At 46.3% G+C, this 20,850-nt stretch overlaps 1 protein-coding gene across 3 annotated transcripts in view; it reads right to left on the reverse strand.

Annotated features, from left to right (window-relative positions):
• GASK1A (golgi associated kinase 1A) overlaps positions 1–20,850 on the reverse strand; it is a 73,986-nt gene that overhangs the window by 25,461 nt on the left and 27,675 nt on the right. The window contains exon 1 of one of the 3 annotated variants that reach the window (XM_054483418.2): positions 8,193–8,301. The exons of the other annotated variants lie outside the window; for them this stretch is intronic. The gene's annotated coding sequence lies outside the window, so the exon portion shown is untranslated. Of the gene's footprint in view, positions 1–8,192; positions 8,302–20,850 lie in introns of those variants that run through there. 3 annotated transcript variants of the gene reach the window in all.

Genomic DNA, 20,850 nt, shown 5'->3' on the forward strand with positions numbered 1-20,850 from the left:
CTTAGTTATTCAGTTAAATATATTCTATGCACACTCCTGTCCCCTTGGCCCCAGTTTCCCATTATTTCTTGGTTGACTGAAGTTCACACGGGACCAGCAATATCAGTATCACCTGGGGACTTGTCAGAAATGCAAATTCTCAGGGCCCCACCCCAGAACTACGGAATCGGAAACAGGGGCTGGGCAGCCTGTGTTTTTAGAAGTACTCTGGGTAATTCTAATGTGGGCTTAAGCTTGAGAGCCACTGCTCTAGGGCATCATGAGCCACAAGAGGGAAGGAACGCAGTGTCTGAAGCAGTGCAAGCCTGCAGTTGGGAGCCTCTGTACCTGTGAGCCTTTATGTGACAGACCTACAGGCAGAGCCCTGGTACATAATGGGAATCAACAGATACGTGACTGACAAAATGAATGGAAAATCTAGTCCAAATCACAAAAAAACTCCCCAAATTAAGTTTACTTACTAAATCCACCAGATATTCCTTAGAGATTTTTGATACTATATGCAGTGTGAGGCAATTTGCTGGAATGCACAGAAAAGGCACACAGGTAAACAGAATTTTAAAGGTGTCAAAGAAACAACACCCACAAAACAAACCAGATCCCACTTTTTTTCCACGCATGTGCTTGCTCTTCTGAGAAGCTCCCCTGTGGGTGTCAAAAGGGGATTATCCGGGATCTGCAGTGGACATGTAGGTGAAGTCCATCCTCAGTAGACCCCTGCTTTCTTTCAAAAGTACCACCTCTATCCCCCACAATCCACCTGAGCCATATCTATCCAGGGACCCCGACCCATGACCTAAGCTGATGAGGCCATCCTGGATCCTGACCCATGCTGGGCCAACAGATTCTCACCCCCAACCCTAGCCCTGGGAGCATGGGCTTGTGATAAATCAGCAAGGCTGACTTGTCCTCCTCATGAAATACAGAGCAGGGGCCCATTGCCACCCAGCCAAAGATGACAGCAGTGGGCCATACCCTGTTGAGAGCCAGTCTGCAGGGAGAGAGAAGGAAACAGTTGCATAGACAAACCAGAGATGAAAACAGGAGGAAAGGCCTTGCCCAGCATCCTGCGCTGCAGTTCCAATTCTGAGCCTGGCCCAGGAACAGCAGTAGCCACCGCCTGGGGCTCTTCGGGACTGAGCAGCATCCACGAAACCCATTCTCCCTCTACACTTGAGCTGTGGATCGTGGGTACTCCTGCTACATGCAGCCAAAAAGGCCTAATTCAGGTCATCTCTGAGTTCCCTTTCCTCTACAATTAAAAGAGCATTTCCTGGCCGGGCTCGGTGGCTCATGCCTGTAATCCCAGCACTTTGGGAGGCCAAGGTGAGTGGATCACTTGAGGCCAGGAGTTTGAGACAAGCCTGGCCAACATGGCGAAACTTTGTCTCTACTAAAAATACAAAAAGTAGCTGGGCGTGGTGGCGCGTGCCTGTAATCCTAGCTACTTGGGAGAATCACTTGAACCTGGCAGGAGAACCGCTTGAACCTGGGAGGTGGAGATGGCAGTGAGCCGAAATTGCACCATTGCACTCCAGCCTGGGTGACAGCCGCAAAACTCCATCTCAAAAAAAAAAAAAAAAAATCACAAAAGATCCTTTCCTCCTTCAGTACCCATTTGATCTTCCCCTTCCTTCCAATGGCATGGCCTGGAGGAATGCCGCCCCTCATGAATTTCCTAATTTGTCTGTGTTTTCAGTCCCTTCTAAGTCAGTGGCAGTTTCTGCAGGAACCGAACACATTTCTCAGCACTGTGAACATCAGAAAATAATCAAAAGGAAGTGGAAGTGGGAAATCTCAGTTACAGCCCAGCCATAAAAAGTGCCCATGGCTGCCTCCTACCTCCAGTTCCTCCACACTGGTTCTCTCCCTGTCCTAACCCCTTCTGCCTCCTGGATATGAGGCCAGCATCTCCCTCTTAGCGCCTCCATGAGTGGTGCACTGATGTCTCTTGGCCCCACTTTTGCCAAACACCTCAGCTGCAGGAAGCCAGTGTGTGGACCCCAATCTCTGGAGCAGCTTCCTCATCTACAAGGGGTTGGGTTGGATGAAATAGCCTTTGAGGCCTCACTTTCCCAAATACCCAGTGATTCTAGCTCTTGGTGGACAGTGGAGGTGCACTGACTCAGCTGTGGGCTCCCCTGAACCTCCTCCTCCTGTCCATGACAAGCACCTGTAGCAGAACAAAGCTGCACAAGAGGACCCACACACCACCATTGCCCAGTAAGTCACTGTAGGCCCTTGAGGGTGGCTTTCAGAGAAGAGGGTTGAAATGAGGGTTTTCTGCCTCTGCCCAGTCACCACCAGGAGACGCAATCACCCTCCTTGGCCTGAACAGTGAGACCATGATAACCAAAGCCTCCCTTGCAGCTCTGAGCTGATCCCCCAAGACTCAGTGGGACATGCCAATACAAGGTGACTCAGGGCCAATGGATACTTTCCATCCACCTGAAGCTGCTGCCGGAGGGACCACTTAAGCTCTCCTTCCCTCCCCCATACCTGGAGGGGAGGAGACAGTAGAGAAAATTCCCTCTGGCCTCTGGCACCCAAGTGCTAAAATATCTTCCCCCCTCACCTGACACCCCATGCATTCATGCTTCTGTGAAGCCAGCAGGTGAGCCTATATGTCCCAGGGCCACAAAGCCCTGCTTGGACACCCTGCTTAAGAAGGGGTGGGGTGGGGACCAGCAAGCTAAATAAACAGTGGGGAAATCAGGTGAGGTCATGCTTCTGATGTCCCCCTCACTTCAGCCAGGGCCTCCAGGGCCACAGGGCAGGGAGACAAAGCCTAGAGAATATTTTCCTTGTAAGTTGTGTGGTCCTCTAGACAACCTGTGCTAACCAAACCTGGATTGCATCTGGAATCTCTCGCCTGCTTACCAGAGATGGGACAGAACAATGGTTCTTAAACTTGCTCTGGGGATTCCTTCATGTTCTACCATGGGGTGGGGGGTTAGGAGATGACTCTGTGTGCTCTGCACTTGCCACCCCCACCCACACACACATACACTTCCACCAAGAGAGCTCTGTGTTCTTTCATTAGGTGGGTTTAGCTAATTTACATTACTTGATATGCCATACATGTTTAGTCTTAGTTCTATTGTAATATTTTATGGTATATTTTCTGTATTGTAAACTCAAAATAAAACTCTAAGCCCCCTGACCATCTGAATGGACCCCTCCTTTTGCCCAAGGGCCTTCCAAAGTTAACCTGAAAAACTGGTTCAGGCCATGATGGGAAGAGGAAGCCAGACATGCCTCATTATACCCTCCTCCCTTTTGAAATTTAGGCCCAGCTGACAAGCATTGACATCAACACAGACCTTAAGACTGTTAGAACAGCCTCTTTATGTCTGATAAGAAACATTTACAGTCTATTCCCTCAAGCCAGCTACCTAGAGGCTCCAATTGCATGATAAAGCCTTGGTCTCCACAAGCCCTTATCTTAACCCAGACATTCCTTTCTATTGATTCTAAGTCTTTAGACAATAACTTAACTCTTTCAATCAATTACCAATCAGAGAATCTTTGAATCTACCTATGACCCAGGAACCCCTGCTTCCAGTTGTCCTTCCTTTCTGGATCAAAGCAATGTACATCTTAAATGTATTGATTGATGTCTTATGTCTCCTTAAAATGTATAAAACCAAGTTGTAGTCTGATCACCTGTTCTCAGGATCTCCTGAGGGCTGTGTTACAGGCCATTGGTCACTCATATTTGGCTCAGAATCTCTTCAAATGTTTTATAGTTTGATCTTTTCATCAATATTTATAATATTTGAAGTCTTATACTATGTTTTCTTTTCACTTACTTTTACTTTGTCTTTTGGTGTATATTTCTTATAATATTTAGGAAATTTTGATTTGGGTCCTAATTATTACCTTTATTATTGTATGCCCTTAGTTGTCTGGTTCTTTAGACTGTAGCTCTTAATCCCCTAAGAAGAACAATATTAAAATTAATTCCTCTTCCTCCTCCTTCCCCTCCCTTTCCTCTACCATTCAATTTCCATAACTAGTATTATCTTTTTAAATGTTTATCTTTGTACAATTAAATATGTTTACATTTCTATATATTTCTCAGCTTTAAATGATATTCTTCAGTTCCCTGCTATTAGTAATGAAATAAACAGCATATTAATTCTTTCTCCCACCTTTTGCCTTCATCCCCCTTCCAATTGTTTATATTTGTGTCATTTCTGCATTGGTACAATAGGAAGCATATACATTTGATTCCATCACTCTAATACCCACATTTGTTCAGGTCTTAGTTATTCAGTTAAATATATTCTATGCACACTCTTGCCCCTTTGGCCCCAGTTTCCCATTATTTCTTGGTTGACTGAAGTTCACACGGGAACAATATTCTCTGATTTCTTGCATGTTCAAACTGTTTTCTACAGCATTCCTATATGAAGTAAAGTTGCCTAGATAGAAAATACTTGGCTCACAGTTTCTTTCTTTGAAAATAGCTTATGGGTTCTGCTCCACTGTTTGTAAGGTTAAGGGAAATCTAAGATTAAACTGATTTTTTACCCTGCCTGGCTGCCCTAAGAATTCTTTCTTTTTCTTTAACATTCAGTAACATTCCTAAGATCTATCAGTGTTGACTGTTTCAGGTCAGCTTTTCTTGGCATGCAATATGCCCTATTAGAAAAGGTAAACACAAGTCTTTTTATTTCATCAGAATTTTCTTGAGCTAAATATTAAATATTTCTTCCATTCCATGACTTTATTTTTACTTTTTTCTGTAGGTGCTTCAATTACATACATGGTGGCTCTCCTTTATCTTCCTTATATGTTTCTTACCTTCTCTTTAATCCTTTCTAACTATTTTCATTTCATTTTGTTCACTGTTCTTGTTTTTATACTCTATTTGACTTATTGTGTTTTACCTAATATTTGTTCGCCCTTTCTGTTATTTTCCACTTTTCCCTACTTCTTTCCAGCTCATATTTCACATCTTTCCATCTTACCATTTTTTCTTGAGTTCTTGCATTTCTGCTTTGTGGTATTTATTCACAGAGGGTATTTTAAGTTTTAAAAATTCATTGTGATAAGATTGCTCAAAATTCGACTGTTTCCAGGTAATATTTTCAGGTGGCCAGCCCTCATCTGTTAAGAAACATTGCTGTTCTTTGTCTCCTTTTTTCTCACAGTGTCTCTGTATAGATGCTGGACTGTTTTTATTGTATGAGTTGGACCAGTCAATTGAAAGAGGTTCCTGTAGAACCCCGGTGGAATTTGAAATCAACCGGTTTTCATAATGCAGATGCTTTCTTCTTCTCATCTACCCCATGACCAGGCTGCATCCTGCAAATATGGCTCGTTGGCATGGCTCTTTATGTATCACAGTGTCCTCTGCTTTTCTAATCTCAATAGTCCAGCTGGATCCTCTGAGCCACTAAACTTGCCCCCATCCCATTTCCACACCCTCTTTTGCAGACAAGGAGGGGATAGTGATTCTGCTCCTCAGGTGTGTCACTTACCTTCAGGTATATTTCATTGGTGCTTTCTGAGATCTGCCAACTTGGGCTCTCTCTTCCACTCTTTCTCACTTCCTCCAACACTGCACCTGCATGAAACTGGCTGCTTCTTACACTGTTCCCAAGTATTTTGGTGGCTGCCTCCTAATTTATCTGAAAAAGGAATTTGCATTTTGTCTTCCATCTTCTTTGTTGCTTTCTGCTAGTTTCCAGCGTAAGGTGAGGATGCAGAGTTTATGCTGCCGTGTTTACACCAGCAGTTCTCAATGGCACTTTTTTAAGAAGAAAGGAGTGTGCCCTTACCGAATGCAGTGACTAATCGGCCCTCAGAGCAATGACCTTTTTCCAACTTCCGTGCTCAGGAGCCACAGCACCCAAACAGCCCTGAGAATTCCAAGAATTTTGTTCCTGCTGCACATTTCCACAAGATCTATTCACCAGCTTTGTGTGAATTGAGTGCACTTTGTGTGAATTGAGGCTGATCACTTCACCGCATTCTTCTGGAAAGACCCCCCTTGACGCCCTTTGGAGTGACACGGACCAGGAAGTGAGGTGATCCACCCATCCCAGTTAGACTTCTAAGAGTCAAGGAGAGAGGGAGGGACCACAGGGTCACCTAGCAGTTCTCCACTTCATAATTTATTCACCATCTCATCCCCTCTCTTATGGATTCCCATCCTCCTGTTTCCAATCTGGCTAAAAGGTAGCACTGTCCACCCAGATACCCAAGCCAGAAATCTGGGCCTGACCTTCATTCCACCTTTCCTCTGCCCCATACATCTAAGTCTTGCAAATTTTTCCTCCTAAACAGCTCTTGAACCAGTCCATTTCTCATTAGACCCTCTGTGACTGAGCCCAGGCACCCTCTTCTTTACCAGGACACGTGCAACAGCCCCCTTTGCTCCTACTCCTGCTCCTCTGCAGGCCACTTGCCACAAACTGGATCATACCTTCAAAGTCTCCTTAGAGAACACCTAAATGCCAGAAGTGCTCTAGCCATGCTAAACTTCTTTCAATTCTGGACAGTGCCAGACCCACTCTGTCTCCAGACCTTTATACGTGTTGATCCTTCTGCCTGGAATAGACCCCTCCTCCTGTTTCCATTGCTCAGGTCTCAGCTTAGACACCACCTCCCCCAGGAAGCCTTCCCCTGAGACTCCTCAATGAATTGGATGTCCTTGCCATGTGCTCCCATAACACACTGTTCCTCACCAAGCACACCCCTTTTCACTCTGTACTGGATTTGATCATTTAATATCTGTCTCTCAATGGATGGGTTGTTCCACGCAAGCAGGACATGGGCTGACAATTGCATCTCTGGACTACCACAGTGCCTGGCACGTGAGAAGCTCTCTGCAAAATGAGCTGTCAGATAAGAGGAGTTATCAGGGAGGTGGAAACACTGTTCCCTGGCCTGTGGCACTGCACGTCTGCTGGTGAAGAGGGCTCCTCCAATCTCCAAGGCTCTTTTCTGTTTGGAAAGCCAGCCACCCCCACCCACTACCCAACACAGCAGATGCTTTTTGTGCCCCATTATTTTAAAATGTACCCAGAATTTGTTTCAAGCAAACACTGCACCTGCAGTGTTTGGTAAGACACAAGAGACACAAAAATAATTGCCATGAAATAAGTTTTTGTTATATTCACAGTCCCCTAGAAACAGGAGGTACGGCATGCCACACAGGGCCACACAGGGCCACAGGAGCTGAGATGGGCAGGCAAATTGCAAGAGCAAACGCAGCTGAAGCCTTTACTGTGGTTTTCACAGTACGGAATGAGCAAAGAAAGTTAAGCAAACTGAAATTGAATAATTTCAGCAGGCTCTGGGCTATAGGTGATACAGCAGAGGACAGAAAGAAACCTGATAAAAGAAGACGGGTGATATAGACTCATAATTGGTTGGTTTGCACATGAAAGATATGCTCACAGGCCAGTTGATTACTCTATCTTCTTAAGAATTAGCTAACCCTGGGAGAGGCAGTCCTTCCCTAAGTCCACAAGGCACCAGACACCAGAGCATAAAAAAACAGAAAATAAGAGAATATAGTGAACACACCCACGTTATGTCCCCATGTGCCCCGATTGACTCCAGCTGCCCCCACAGCAGACAATCCTCCTGTGCACTGCCAGTCCCCACCTCAAGGACCTGATCACTCCTGCTTTTTTGCCCGCTGTGCCAGGAAGCTCAGGGGAGATTAACACCTCTGGTGACAGCCCTCTAGCAATAAGGGACAAAAGTCAGTGGGTAAATAAGCCAACCTCCCTCCTGAGAGGCATTCAATATGGTTGCAACTAATGGTGCTAAGTAGGTCTGAGCCTCTTTTCTATAAAACAAATGATGCCTTGTCACCCCCTAAGATACCTTTATCTGATGATTTTTCTGAAGTGAGATCCTAAATTTCTGTCCCAGTTAAATATGCTTTTAATTTGGTCTATATTGCTATTTTTAAAAACACACAGGTACTACATGCATAGATATGCACTGTTAAAAACCCATATACCAAATAAATCAGGGCAAAATCGAACATCTCCTTCCCCTCCCCAGAGGAAGCCACAGTTAGCAATTAGGGTGTGCGTCTTCTCAGGCTGTTGCTTTTCTTTGCATTGTAACATATGCATATGTCACAGTGTATTAGTTTCCTGTAGCTGCCATAACAGACCACCACTGACTTGCTGGCTTAAAACAACATAAATGTACTCATTCACAGTTCTGGAGGCCAGAAGTTCCACATCAGTTTCACCGGGTCAAAATCAAGGTGTCAGCAGGGCCGTGCTACCTCCAAAGGCTCTAGGGGAGAATCTGTTCCTTGCCTCTTCCAGCTTTTGGTGGCTGTCGGCATTCCTTGTCTTGTAGTCACATCACTCCAGTCTCCACCTCCACAGTCTCCTCTTTTGTTTGTGTCAAATCTCCCTCTGCCTCTTACTTATATGCATATTTGTGATGGCATTTAGGGTCCACCTGGGTAATCTAGAATAAGTTCCCCATCTCAAGATCCTAAATCAGATCTGCAAAGATCCTTTTTCTAAATGAGATAACACGCACAGCATTTGGGGATAATTTTTCAGCCTACTACACGTGGTAATTATTTTCAGCATAAAGGAAATGACTATGCCACAACTTGCTTTGATTGACATCAGAGGCCCTGAAGCTTTTTCCATATTTATCCATATAGAGGTACTTTACTCTTTTTAACTGCTGCATAATATTTCACAATGGAAATGTGCCATGATTTCTTTACTCATCCTTCATCCTTTTTATTATAACAACAATATTGCACTGAATATCCAATACATGCAGCTCTTGGAAAGAATCTAAAAATTTCTATAGAGGAGATGCCAAGAGAGGAAGTTGTTGGGCCCACTCCTTCTCATTGCCCTTACCCTTTCACCATATGTAAGTTACTATCTCCTTTAATCCTCACAACAACCTAGAGAAATGAGAATTATATAATTCCTATTTTACAGCTGAGAAAACAGAAAGGTACAGAGTGCCAGTGTTTGCCCAGGGCCATATAGCTGGCAAGAATACCAACATTTTAAACTAACACTAAAAGGGGAAATGGCCATGGACAAGTTGGCTTGGTTTTTTTTTTTTTTCTTCTACAGTGAAAAATGTATTGAATTCCTAATCTGTATTCTCAAAGTATTGGATACCACCAAGGAAAAATAAATCATCTTTTAAAAATGTTTCAAGAAGACAGGCTGTTTTGATCCTTCTTTCAGCCTCACTTGGCTTCAGAAAACCTGGGGAAAGTTGGCAGTTGTGCAGTTGTGCAGAGAGAAAAGTTCAAAATGGCCATGAGCAGATGTCCCAGAGAGGGCCACCCAAGTAAAGCTTTGGGAAAAGAAAAGCAGCTTTGATCAGACTGAAAAAAACATCATCTGAAGAGAAATATTCAGCTGAATAATACAGTACATTAGAGAAAACATAAGGGGGATGATGCAGAATCTACTACAAAGTTTGCCGGTGAGACCCAAACTGACCCTGCCATTGCAGACATGCCGGGGGGCAGCCCCACCTCCTCCCCTCAATTCTAACCATCCAAATTACACACCCTGTCTTTTCTGCCCTGCAATGATCATGGCAGGAGGGAAAGAGAAATGGAGTTACCTTCACTGTGTGGTTCTACAGCTACTCTCTTTCTCCTTCCTTGTCAAGCACCTACCTCCCACCCCTTCACAAATACCCCTCCTTAATTCCTCAGAGAAGATGCCCATGGGCTTAACAGTCCCATCCACCCACAGTTGCAGAGGAGGAGCAGTGAAAACAGGGGGGTAGCCAGAGAAATAGACACACAGGTTTTGTGGAAGACACCTCTGAGTTCTGCTTTTGCCCTTCTGAGCTGTGTTACAATAGGCAGGTCACACAACCTCTCTGCCCTGTTTCCTCAGCTATAAAATGGGGAGAATGAGATATCTTCTCCCTCCAGGAGTTGGCACAATAAATAAATGAGTCAAAGTATGTAAAAGGCCCACTACATGGTTGGGTATATTTACATGAGTGATGGGATCCAGGATTTTCTGTCCCCACTTCTGGATACAGTCTACCTTTCAGGGGTCTGAAAATACTCCTCTTCCTGGGTTTTGGCTCATTGTAAAGTCAAAGTAAAAATGGGGATATTTGGGAGCATAACGGAAGGTAGAGACAGAAAGAGAAGCTCTTTCATTGTAAAACCACAAGTGTCAGCCAGGAGGAAGCCACTTGGGCAGTGAGAAAGTTCTCACTGTCTGCTGAAGCTGCCTCCCAAGATAACCAGGATAAAATAGGAAAGAATTTCTTGGCCTTTTAAAATCACGTGGAAAGGTGAGGAGGGAAAGGGTGGGAGCCAGAGGGGAAGTATGTCAGGTAGTTAAAGGAGAAGACAGATTCTGACAAGAACAGGGTTGGGGCTGCCTAGCAATTGTGGGAAGGGAAGCCAGGAGAGTTCTGCCTGAAGGAGCCCAGCCCACTGAGAAGCTGGGGAACTGTGTGGGGCAAGGGACAGGAACCACCACCAAACTCCCTGCCATTGCCTCCACGAGGGTAGAAACAGCTCTCAACCAGGAAGTGCAGCTCTCAACCGGGAAGTGCAGCTCTCAGCCATGAAGTTCTAACCATCAAGGGCAGTGTCCTTACTAGCATTATTTGTTTACAATTCTGGGTTCCCCACCTTACCATGGTTGCACTGGAGGCTTTAAATGTGTTTGTGTGGTTTGGCTTGCCTCCTTGCAAATCTGTCCTCACCGTGAGAAGAGCTTGCCCCAGGTGAAGCATCTGGGATAAACCTGAACTCAACCTCCAGCCTGGAGCCAACCCAGCCATGCTCACCAGGCCCAGCCTACCCAACTCCTGTTACCAAAATATAGGCATATGTTTTGGTTAGCTATTGAGACTGGGGCTATTTGTTATGCAACATTATTGCAGCAAAACCCAACTAATACACACCTTTTGGTGGCATCTCTTGGGCTCAATGTGTGCCCTCGGTCAGATAACAGGCAGGCAGGTTGGCAATGAAGCCTAGCACCCCTCCCTCAGTTAATAAGAGTGTAGTGCTGTCTCTACAAATGGGGCTTAGGCTGTGATGAGGATGATGGTGCAACCCAGTCACAGATATATCTCTTGAACCAGTTTCCTCAGTAAGATGGTATGGAGGGAGCCTTCTGTCAAATGGAGGTCTTTTAAGAAGGACTTTTCTGAAAACGTTGAATACAAATGGACTTTGCACAGAGACAGCTTGAGAAACAGGGACGCTTGGAGGAAAGGACCATACTTAGAGTTTACAGTTTGTACTGTAATAGACAGCAGGAGATTTTCCTCATTTCTGTAGGGAAAGGAATGGTTTTCTTTGGGGAAATCCAGTCAGGATCTTGCCTGACAGTTTGGCACTAGATCTCCACTCCCCAAACTTCCTCTATGCCCTGCACCACTCTACACCCTGACACCTCCACTGCTTACAAATATGACTGCAGTTGGCTGGCTGCACAGGGACCAGCTGGCAAAGACAGAGGCTAAGTCATCTTTCCTCAACTACCAGACATCAAAAAAGGATGACAAAAATCTGGTCCTCCACCAAACTGCCATGGACAATGGGATAACATGCTGGGCAGGGAAGATGGAGAGAAGACAGATCACATGCTCTTCTCCCCACCCAAACAGACAAAATCACAAAGCACTTGTAAAGTGTTTTTTAAGGGTTTTCTGGGTAGGAGAAGGGGTAGAGGGAAGCCATGTGATGGGGTGTGTGTGTGTGTGTGTGTGTGTGTGTGCGTGTGTATGTTAAAAACGGAATTTGGGTCTAACTCTGGAGTCATCACTAAAGGTGTGACAACCCCTTAGTTTCTGTTCCCCGACCTTTGCCCCCTTCTAAACAGCCATCCTGCCTGATTCATCACTACTTAGGCTCTGAGTTAAACTGGCAAAGATTTGGGAATTTGGAGTTTCTGTTCCATTTCTTAAAGTGCAGTTTGTCATAACAAAACTATGGCTGGGGTGAAAGGGAATATATGAGCAGACTTTCAGAGGGCTGGATTAAAACCACATGTCCCAGTCCTAGGATGAACTCAGCAGGCAACCCTGCTTTCCTTGATTTCCCAAAGTCAGACCCCAGGCAGGCAGAGCTGAACCGGCCTCTAGGGCAAAGGCAACAGGCACAACCTCCCTTTCCAGTCAGATATGCTGGGTCCTGAGAGGCTGGGCTGTTTGCTCCACTGTGGGCAGAATAACAGGCAGCCTGTCTCCAAAGCTACCACCAGGCCAGGCTCCCTTGCTCAGCTCCATCAGAGGGCTTTGATTTTTCTTTACACATCAGCAACTTCAAGACAAGATTGGACTTTTGCCCCTGTAATTTCTGGCTCAGCCAATTCCAGGAAAAAGAAAGAAAACCAAAGGAATGATAACTGACATTGATTCAGCATTCGCTACATGTCTGAGACTGCTTGAAAACCTTACTTATTATAATTTAATCCTCATGCCCGTCTTATGAGATATGTACTACTGTTATCATCCTTATTTTACAGGTGAAGAAAACAATGCATAAAGAATCAGAAAGGCTCAAGGCTCACACTGCTGACAAGGGCAGCACCAGGGCACGAACCCAGGCAGTCTGGCTTCAGAGCTAGCTGACCTAGTTGCTGTGCCACCCTAGGAAGAAGCCGCCACGTAAAGCCCCTACTTCAGCCCTAATTCCGAAAGACTGCACTGGGTCTTAGGTGTGGGCCTTCTCTCAAAGGGGGCTTATCTGTTCAGGACTGACCAGTTCATCCACAAGTGAGGCTTGAATGAGGTCAAAGGCAGGTTGCAACCTTTTTCTATAAGGAAAATTGAGGAAAAATAAAAATATTTTTAGGCTAAGTGTTTTTCATTCAAAATGAAAACAGCTTTGCTATGTCTCTTGTCCTCCTTTATTCTTTATTTGAGAAATAGAAGACTATCAATGAGAAAAATTCCACCATTTGATATACTCCAATCTGGGCATATTTGAAAGGTAGCATCAGAAGCAGCTTACTAATAATCTGTTATCCTTAAATTAGTCTAGGGCTTGATATCTAAACCAGGCAGGTTCTATGCCTCCTGCTCATTCCAGAACCAGATGGTGTCCCAGTTCCATGTCAAGAATGATCCAGACTATCAGCCAGGAAGTTGAAAACATCTGACTTGTGAGGTGACTATAGCAGATCCCAATAAAAATGACCACTTATTGAGCACATACCATGTGCCAGGAACTCTGAAAATCCTACAACATGTGTGCTAATATGATAACATTACAATGGTAGAAATTCATATTACTGGCAGGCAAGTTTTAAATTTTTCCAATAGCCCATGTACTTTTCACTTCACACACAAGGGAGAGGGAAGAATCCACAATCTTGGGACAAAGATGTGAGTATAGGAGGGTGCTAAGCATGGGGAAGAAACCTGGGATTTTGCTGCGATTTTTGCTGTCTCGTTCAACAACTTCCTGTAACTTCACATGGCCCTTCCATATGACTAAATACAGCCACTTCCGTGACCTCAAGCAGCCCTTCCTGTGACTTCATACGGCCACTTCCAGTGACTTCACACAGCCCTTCCTGTGACATCACACTGAATCTTCCTGTGGCTTAACACTACCTCTTCCCGTGAATTCCCACCGAATCTTCCTGTGGCTTCACCCTGGCCCTTCCTGTGGCTTCACACGGTCCCTTCCTGTGACTTCACACAGCCTCTTCCTGTGACTTCACACTGCCACTTCCTGTGACTTCACACTGCCCCTTCCCGTGACTTCACACTGTCCCTCCCTGAGACTTCTCCTTGCCCCATCCTGTGGCTTCACACTGCCCCTTCCTGTGGCTTCACACTGCCCCTTCTTGTGACTTCACACAGCCTCATCCCGTGACTTCACACTGCCTCTTTCTGCGACTTCACACTGCCCCTCCCTGTGACTTCACACTGCCCCTCCCTGTGACTTCACACTGCCCCTCCCTGTGACTTCACACTGCTCCTCCCTGTGATTTCCCACTACCCCTTCCTGTGACTTCCTACTGCCCCTTCCTGTGGTTTCACAGGGCCCCTTCCTGTAGCTTGACACAGCCCCTATCTGTGATCCCACACTGCCCCTTACTGTGAACTCAGACAGCCCTTTCCTGTGACTTCACACAGCCCCTTCCTATGACTTCACACTGCCCCTTCCCGTGACTTCACACTGCCCCTTCTGTGACTTCCCACTGCCTCTACCTGTGACTTCACATTGCCCCTTCCTGTGACCTCACACTGCCAATTCCTGTGATTTCACATTGTCCCTCCCTGTGACCTCACACTACCCTTCCTGTGACCTAACACTGCCCCTTCCTGTGACTTCATACTGCCTCTATCTGTGATTTCACACTGCCCCTTCCTGAGACCTCACAATGCCACTTCCTGTGACTTCACAATGCCCCTTCCTGTGGCTTCACACAACCCTTCCTGTGACTTTACATGGCCCTGTCCTGTGACCTAACACAGCCCCTTCCAGTGGCTTCACACAGACCCTTCCTGTGAAATCACACAACCCCTTTTTGGGACTTCACACAGCCCCTTCCTGTGAAATCACACAGCCCCTTCAGGGGATTTTACACTGCACCTTCCTGTGACTTCCCACTGCCCCTTCCTGTGACTTCCTATGGCCCCTTCCTGTGACATTTCACTGCCCCTTCCTGTAACTTCCCACTGCCCCTTCCTGTGGCTTCACATAGACTCTTCCTGTGACTTCGCATAGCCAGTTCCTGTGACTTCACTCAGCCACTTGCTGTGGCTTCCCACTTCCCTTTCCTGTGACTTCCCACAGTGGAAGTCCATTCCAGTGGTTTCAAATAGCCCCTTCCTGGGACCTCACACAGCCCCTTCCTGTGAACTCTCACAGCCCCTTCCAGTGGCTTCACACAGCCCTTCCCTGTGACCTCACACAGCCCCTTCCTGACGCTTCACATAGCCCCTTCCTGGGGCTTCACAAACCCCTTCCGGTGGCTTCACAAGCCCTTCCTGGGGCTTCACATCACCCCTTCCTGTGACTTTACACCGCCCTTCCTGTCACGTCACACTGCTCCTTCCTGTGGCTTCACACAGCTTCTACCTGTGTCTTCACAGGGCCACTTCTGGCATGTTCACACTGCCCCTACCTGTGGGTAGGGAAATACTGACAGTATTTCCCTGTCGTCACAGCCCCTACCTGTGGCTTCACACAGCCTGTTTCCCTGTCATCACAGCCCCTTCCTGTGACCTCACACTGCCCCTTCTTGTGGCTTCACAAAGCCTCTACCTGCGACTTCACACTGCCCCTTCCTATGACTTCACACTGCCTCTTCCTGTGACATCACACAGCCACTTCCTGTGACTTCCTATGCCCCTTCCCATGGCTTCACACAGCCCCTTCCTGTGACCTCACATTGCCACTTCTGCCCTCACACAGCCCCTTTCTGTGACCTCACAGAGCCCCTCCATGTGACTTCCCAAACCCCATCCTGTGGCTTCACACAGCCCCTTCCTGTGGCTTTACACTGCCCCTTCCTGTGACTTCACACTGCCCCTTCCTGTGGCATCACACCGCCCCTTCCTGTGACTTCACACCGCCCCTTCCTGTGACTTCACACAGCCCCTTCCTGTGACCTCATACTGCCTCTTCCTGTGACTTCACACAGCCCCTTCCTGTGACCTCATACTGCCTCTTCCTGTGACTTCACACAGCCCCTTCCTGTGACCTCATACTGCCTCTTCCTGTGACTTCACACAGCCCCTTCCGGTGGCTTCACATACCCCTTCCTGTAACTTTCCACTGCCCCTCCCTGTGACTTCCCACAGCCCATTCCCGTGATTTCCCATGCCCCCTCCTGTGGCTTCACACAGCCCCTTCTGTGACTTCATACTGCCTCTTCCTGTGGCTTCATACTGACCCTGTGACTTCACACAGCTCCTTCCCTTGGCTTCACACAGTTCCTTCCTGTGATGTCACGTAGCCCCTTTCTCTGGCTTCACACAGCCCCTTCCTGTGACTTCACATAATTTCCTCTTATGACATCTTCCAGCCCTTCCTATTGTTTCACACTGCTCCTTCCTGTGACTTCACTCTGCTTCTTCCTGTAAGTTCACATTGTCCCTTTCTGTGACTTCACACAGCTATTTCCCATGGCTTCACACAGCCTTGACTTGCTGCAATTCAGTGTGTGCTAAATCCTAGAAGCCAGCCCTGCCTTGTAAATGACAGCCCACACAGTGGGTTCTTACATACAGAAAAAGGTTCCTATTTGCAATAAAAATCTCCTGTGATCTCCTCCTAACCATTTTTTTTTTTTTTTTTTTTTTTTGAGACGGAGTCTCACTCTGGCACCAGGCTGGAGTGCAGTGGTGCGATCTCGGCTCACTGCAACCTCTGCCCTCCGGGTTCAAGTGATTCTCCTGCCTCAGCCTCTCAAGTAGCTGGGACTACAGGCGCATGCCACCACACCCAGCTAATTTTTATATTTTTAGTAGAGATGGGGTTTCACCATGTTGGCCAGGATGATTTTGATCTCCTGACCTCGTGATCTGCCCACCTTGGACTCCCAAAGTGTTGGGATTACAGGCGTGAGTCACCATGCCTGGCCCATTTCTTAATCTGCCTAAGCAAATGCCCTCTTGGCACATTTGAAGAAAACTATTTTGAACAGTTAAAAACATTATAGATATTTTACCTTAATGGATTTGTTGGGTGGAGAGGGGAGAGTTGGGGAAGGTAAGAGGCTAAAGGTCCATGGCAGGGTATAATTTGAAATTCCTCTGAGGCTCAGATGTGAATCTCATTTACTTCAAGCAAATATGGTAGGAGGAGCCAGCCATGTGTCCATGGCTGTCTGCCCAGGTTCTGCTGCTTAGCTTCCATAGAATAACATCAGGGATATTGTAATCTTATTATGTGATGGAACTTCCTTGGTGAACAAATGGCAATAGCTAGTGCTGGTGAAGGAATGAAAACCAAAAGAAGCCTTAGAAAATGATGGTTCTCAGTTGGGATGGGCGTGAGGAGGGAGTGGTACACAGGGAGACAAGACCCAGAAAATATTAGCTTTTAAAGCAAGAAAGAAAGGAATGTCAGACTTAGAGATGGCAGAAATCTATAATCCAAATGAATTCTCCACCCTCATGAAATACGAAAAGCAATTCAAAAAATTGTTTCAGCAAAGGCCTCAGCCAAGGTAAAAATTATTTTTCAAGAATAGTGACAGAGATTGAAAATTTAACTTTTGCAGCCCACTCTACTGCATTTCATGGGAGAACATAAAATGCTATAATGGTGTTTCTCAAATTCGGGGATTTGAGAAAGCCTCAAGAAGTAGGCTTTCTTGAGAAGCCTTGAAAGCATTAGGGTTCTACTGAAGAGTATGGCCTAGCAGGAAGAAGGCTCTGGCTGGGTAATATCTGAGTATGAGCTCACCTTTTCAGACTCCCTCTTTCATCAGAGTGGTTTCTGTTATTGTAGGTATTGAGCTGCTATCTATAACTGCCTGGAACCCAACATGTGACTGGTAGACAACAGGGAGTGAAGGATACTGGGAAAGGCATATGATGTTAGGCACGTACTTTGGAGACCCTCAGGGAACCAGTGTGGGAATCCAGAGCACCCTGGGGCAGGAGGCAGCTTCCTCCAAAGGAACAGTGTAGGGGTGAGGTTGCTCCCCAGACAAATTGTGCTGCATTACAATTTTATCCTTCTATTCTGACCTCCCCTAATGCCAAGCACTGGACCAAGAAATAAGGACACCAGTGTGAAGAAGGCTTGGCCCCTGCCCTCCAGCAACTCACTGTCTCAAGTAAAAAGGTAATGATATAATAATTTCCCTCATGCAAATTCTGGCAAATCTAGCCTTGCCTACATTCAGGCAACTTATCTTTCCAAACTTGTGGGACAGGGCTGATGAAGCATGGAACGCTGGACAGCAGCTCTGGGTGCCACCACCTGAGGACTCCACAAACGTCTGATGACACTATGAGTTTGTTACATGTTTTTCACTGTTATGGCTAGAAGGATGTTGCCTCCAGATATTCTCACAATGACTCTAGCAGGAAGGAAGGAAATATCATACCATTTTACGGCTGAGGAACTCGAAAAAGAGACTTTGAAATTTGCTCAAGGTGACACACCATCTAAGTAGAAGCGCTGGGATTCCAACTCTGGCCTCCAGCCTGCAGAGACCAAGCTCTTCCCAACACACAGGAGCCAGTTCTGGCCCTGGGGACTTCAGAGCATGTTGGGGAAAGAATTAGGTCAGGCCATCAGGGGTTTATCCAGAAGCATTTTCAATGCTCCCAGATAACCTGGGGGAAGCAGTGCTAGCAGAAGGATTTTAAAGACCTGAGAAATACCTGGATCTGTCTCTTCATTACATGGGCTGGAGTTCCTGACACCAGCTGAGACACGGGAGATGATGAATTGTGTTATCTTTCAACAAATATTTACACTCACTTCAGAAAGGCAGCATCTGGAAGGATGCGCTGAAGGATACACAGGAGCTGGACTCTCTAGGTCCAACCCCCTGCTTTGCCACTAACGAGCATATAACTTCACATCAATTTCTCCATCTGAAAAATGAGTATGAAAATGGTTCCTCCCTCAAAGAGTTGCTGTGAGGATTCAACACATTTTAATGTATATAAAGTGCTGAGAACAGAGCCTTGCATACATTTTTATAGTTATTACTTAGCATTATCATTAAATCTCATGATTATTAAATCTCCGAGGTACTTGGTAACTCCAGCACCTCCTTTAAGTTACTGCCCCATGCCGCACTCTCTCCATCTGTGGATGGGCTGGTAACAGTTAGAGTCACAGCATTCTGAACTGGTAAGCCACGACTAGAGGAAAGCATGTGAAGAGGTTTCAGGGACTGATGCCAAGGTGCCTCCTCAGAGCCACCACTTGCTCAAGTGACCAAAAGAGTAACCTCTGACTCCCTGCTCTGCTGCTCCCAAGTGCAGTTGACTGCTAAAGCATGGCTGCTCTGTACACACTTGTAGAGTCCTGGTGAGGGTGAAAGCATTCTTGGGCAGATGCCTGGCAGCAGGAAAGCAGGGCTCAGACACAAAATACCTCTTAGAAAATTGGCACTTGAGAAGGTTAAAACAAAGCTATAGTTGAAATCTGAGATGGAAAAATTAAATCTTTCCTTTTTCCTTCAGTGAGTCTATCAGATAGGAAGCCTGTACACTGAATGGGAAATAAAGAGGCCTTGCAGTGGGGATGCTCATGAGGCATTTCCTGACAACCATGGGCATAGAGCTCCTTGCAGCCAGGTGACCTCCGGCTTCAGAGGACTAGGAAGGAAGCAGGCAGCCACGTGGGGGGGCACACGTGGCACCATGGAGGCGTGGAGGTCCTCCCTTGAGAGACTCCAGAACACCAACTGTAGCCAGCATTGTTGAGCATCTCCCACGCCAGACCCTGTGCCAGGTACCTGATAAGACAGTTCCTCTATTTCCTGCAACCTCTCTGGAAGGGAGGTATCGTTCCTCACATTGGGAAGCTGAGGAAACTGAGGCATAGACAGCTTATGTCAGTTTCTTACAGCCTCATAGCTAAGTGGCAGAGTTAGATTCAAACCCAGGTCTAGCTAACTCCATCAGTTTATTAGCCGGAGTTTTGACCCTGCTATTATAGAAGCCTAAAAGAAAAAGAGTTGTTTCTCCACGTGCCTCCCTTCTCCAAGCAAGCAAGCAAGCAAGCAAACCCAGAGAGCTGGAAGCCATCATCTTCCTGCCCCAGGATAGAATAAAAAGGCCTTTGCTTTAAAAGCCAACCAAGGCTCCTAGAGGTAAATTGAGCTGGGCTGTCTGACTGATATCAGGTCACCTAGGTGAGGACAGGCTTGGAGCCAGACAATTTGATTTAGAAAAGCAATGCTGTTGTTCAGCTAAAAATGGTAGATTAAGCACCTGCTATTCTCTTTCTTTCCTCCTGAGATATGAAAATAACAGTAAAGTGTTCTTATTTTTAAAGAATAAACTCCTAAGGATAAAGAGAACAGGAAAGCAGTCAACCATAAAAGCAAAATTCAGGAAGCTGGAAAGCAGGTGAATGAGTAGCAATGCCCTGAGCAGACTCATGAGAGCTGAATCCTATACTAGAAGGCAGGTCAAAAGTCAACATGATTTACACCAAGGGAGCCCGCAACAGGTCAAGGACTGGTGCTGCCGGGTGCCTCCAGAGGAGGCAGTGAAGATGAATAAAAAACAAAAGGATTGGCTGAAAGTCGACTTAAGAAGAAGCTAGACACCCAGATCTCCATACTGTGAAGTCAGGCAGCTGCCCCTCCTGCACCCAGCAAAAGACTGAAGGTTTGTTCTATGGAGAGAGAAAGCTAGGGAATCTGCATGCTGGGAGACACCTGGGACAGTTGAGGGCAGTGGGGACTATACTGAAAATAGGAGTTTTAAGAGAACATTTACATGCTGAACATTGAAATATTGCAAGGGCCCGCCAAGTATCCGACACAATGGCTAAAGAGTGAGACCTTAGTGGTATGGAATTCAGATATTTGCAATTGCCCCACACACTTGCATTTTGATGAGATCACCCCCTAGCAACAGTATGTCCTGTTTCCATGGTCATGGAGACAGTTTTTTGCTGCAGCCATTAAAAGCAAAAGCTTCCATAGCAATGGCTGCTTGGGGTCACCTATCCTGAGCTTCACCACTTGGCAGTGCTGTGCCTCTCACCTGCTCCCCTATGACTATCAGGTGTGTGATACTGAGGGGTACACAACCTGGAAGTACAGGGAAACTTATGTCGAGTGGAGCAAAGCTTTGATCATTGGGAGACTGAAGGCAGTGGGTAAATTCAAGTGGTCCTGAATTCAATTTATGCAGCTTCTTGGATAGATCCATAGGATCACACAATCAATT

This window comes from Pongo pygmaeus, chromosome 2 (assembly GCF_028885625.2).
Source record: "Pongo pygmaeus isolate AG05252 chromosome 2, NHGRI_mPonPyg2-v2.0_pri, whole genome shotgun sequence".
Classification (NCBI taxonomy): domain Eukaryota; kingdom Metazoa; phylum Chordata; class Mammalia; order Primates; family Hominidae; genus Pongo; species Pongo pygmaeus.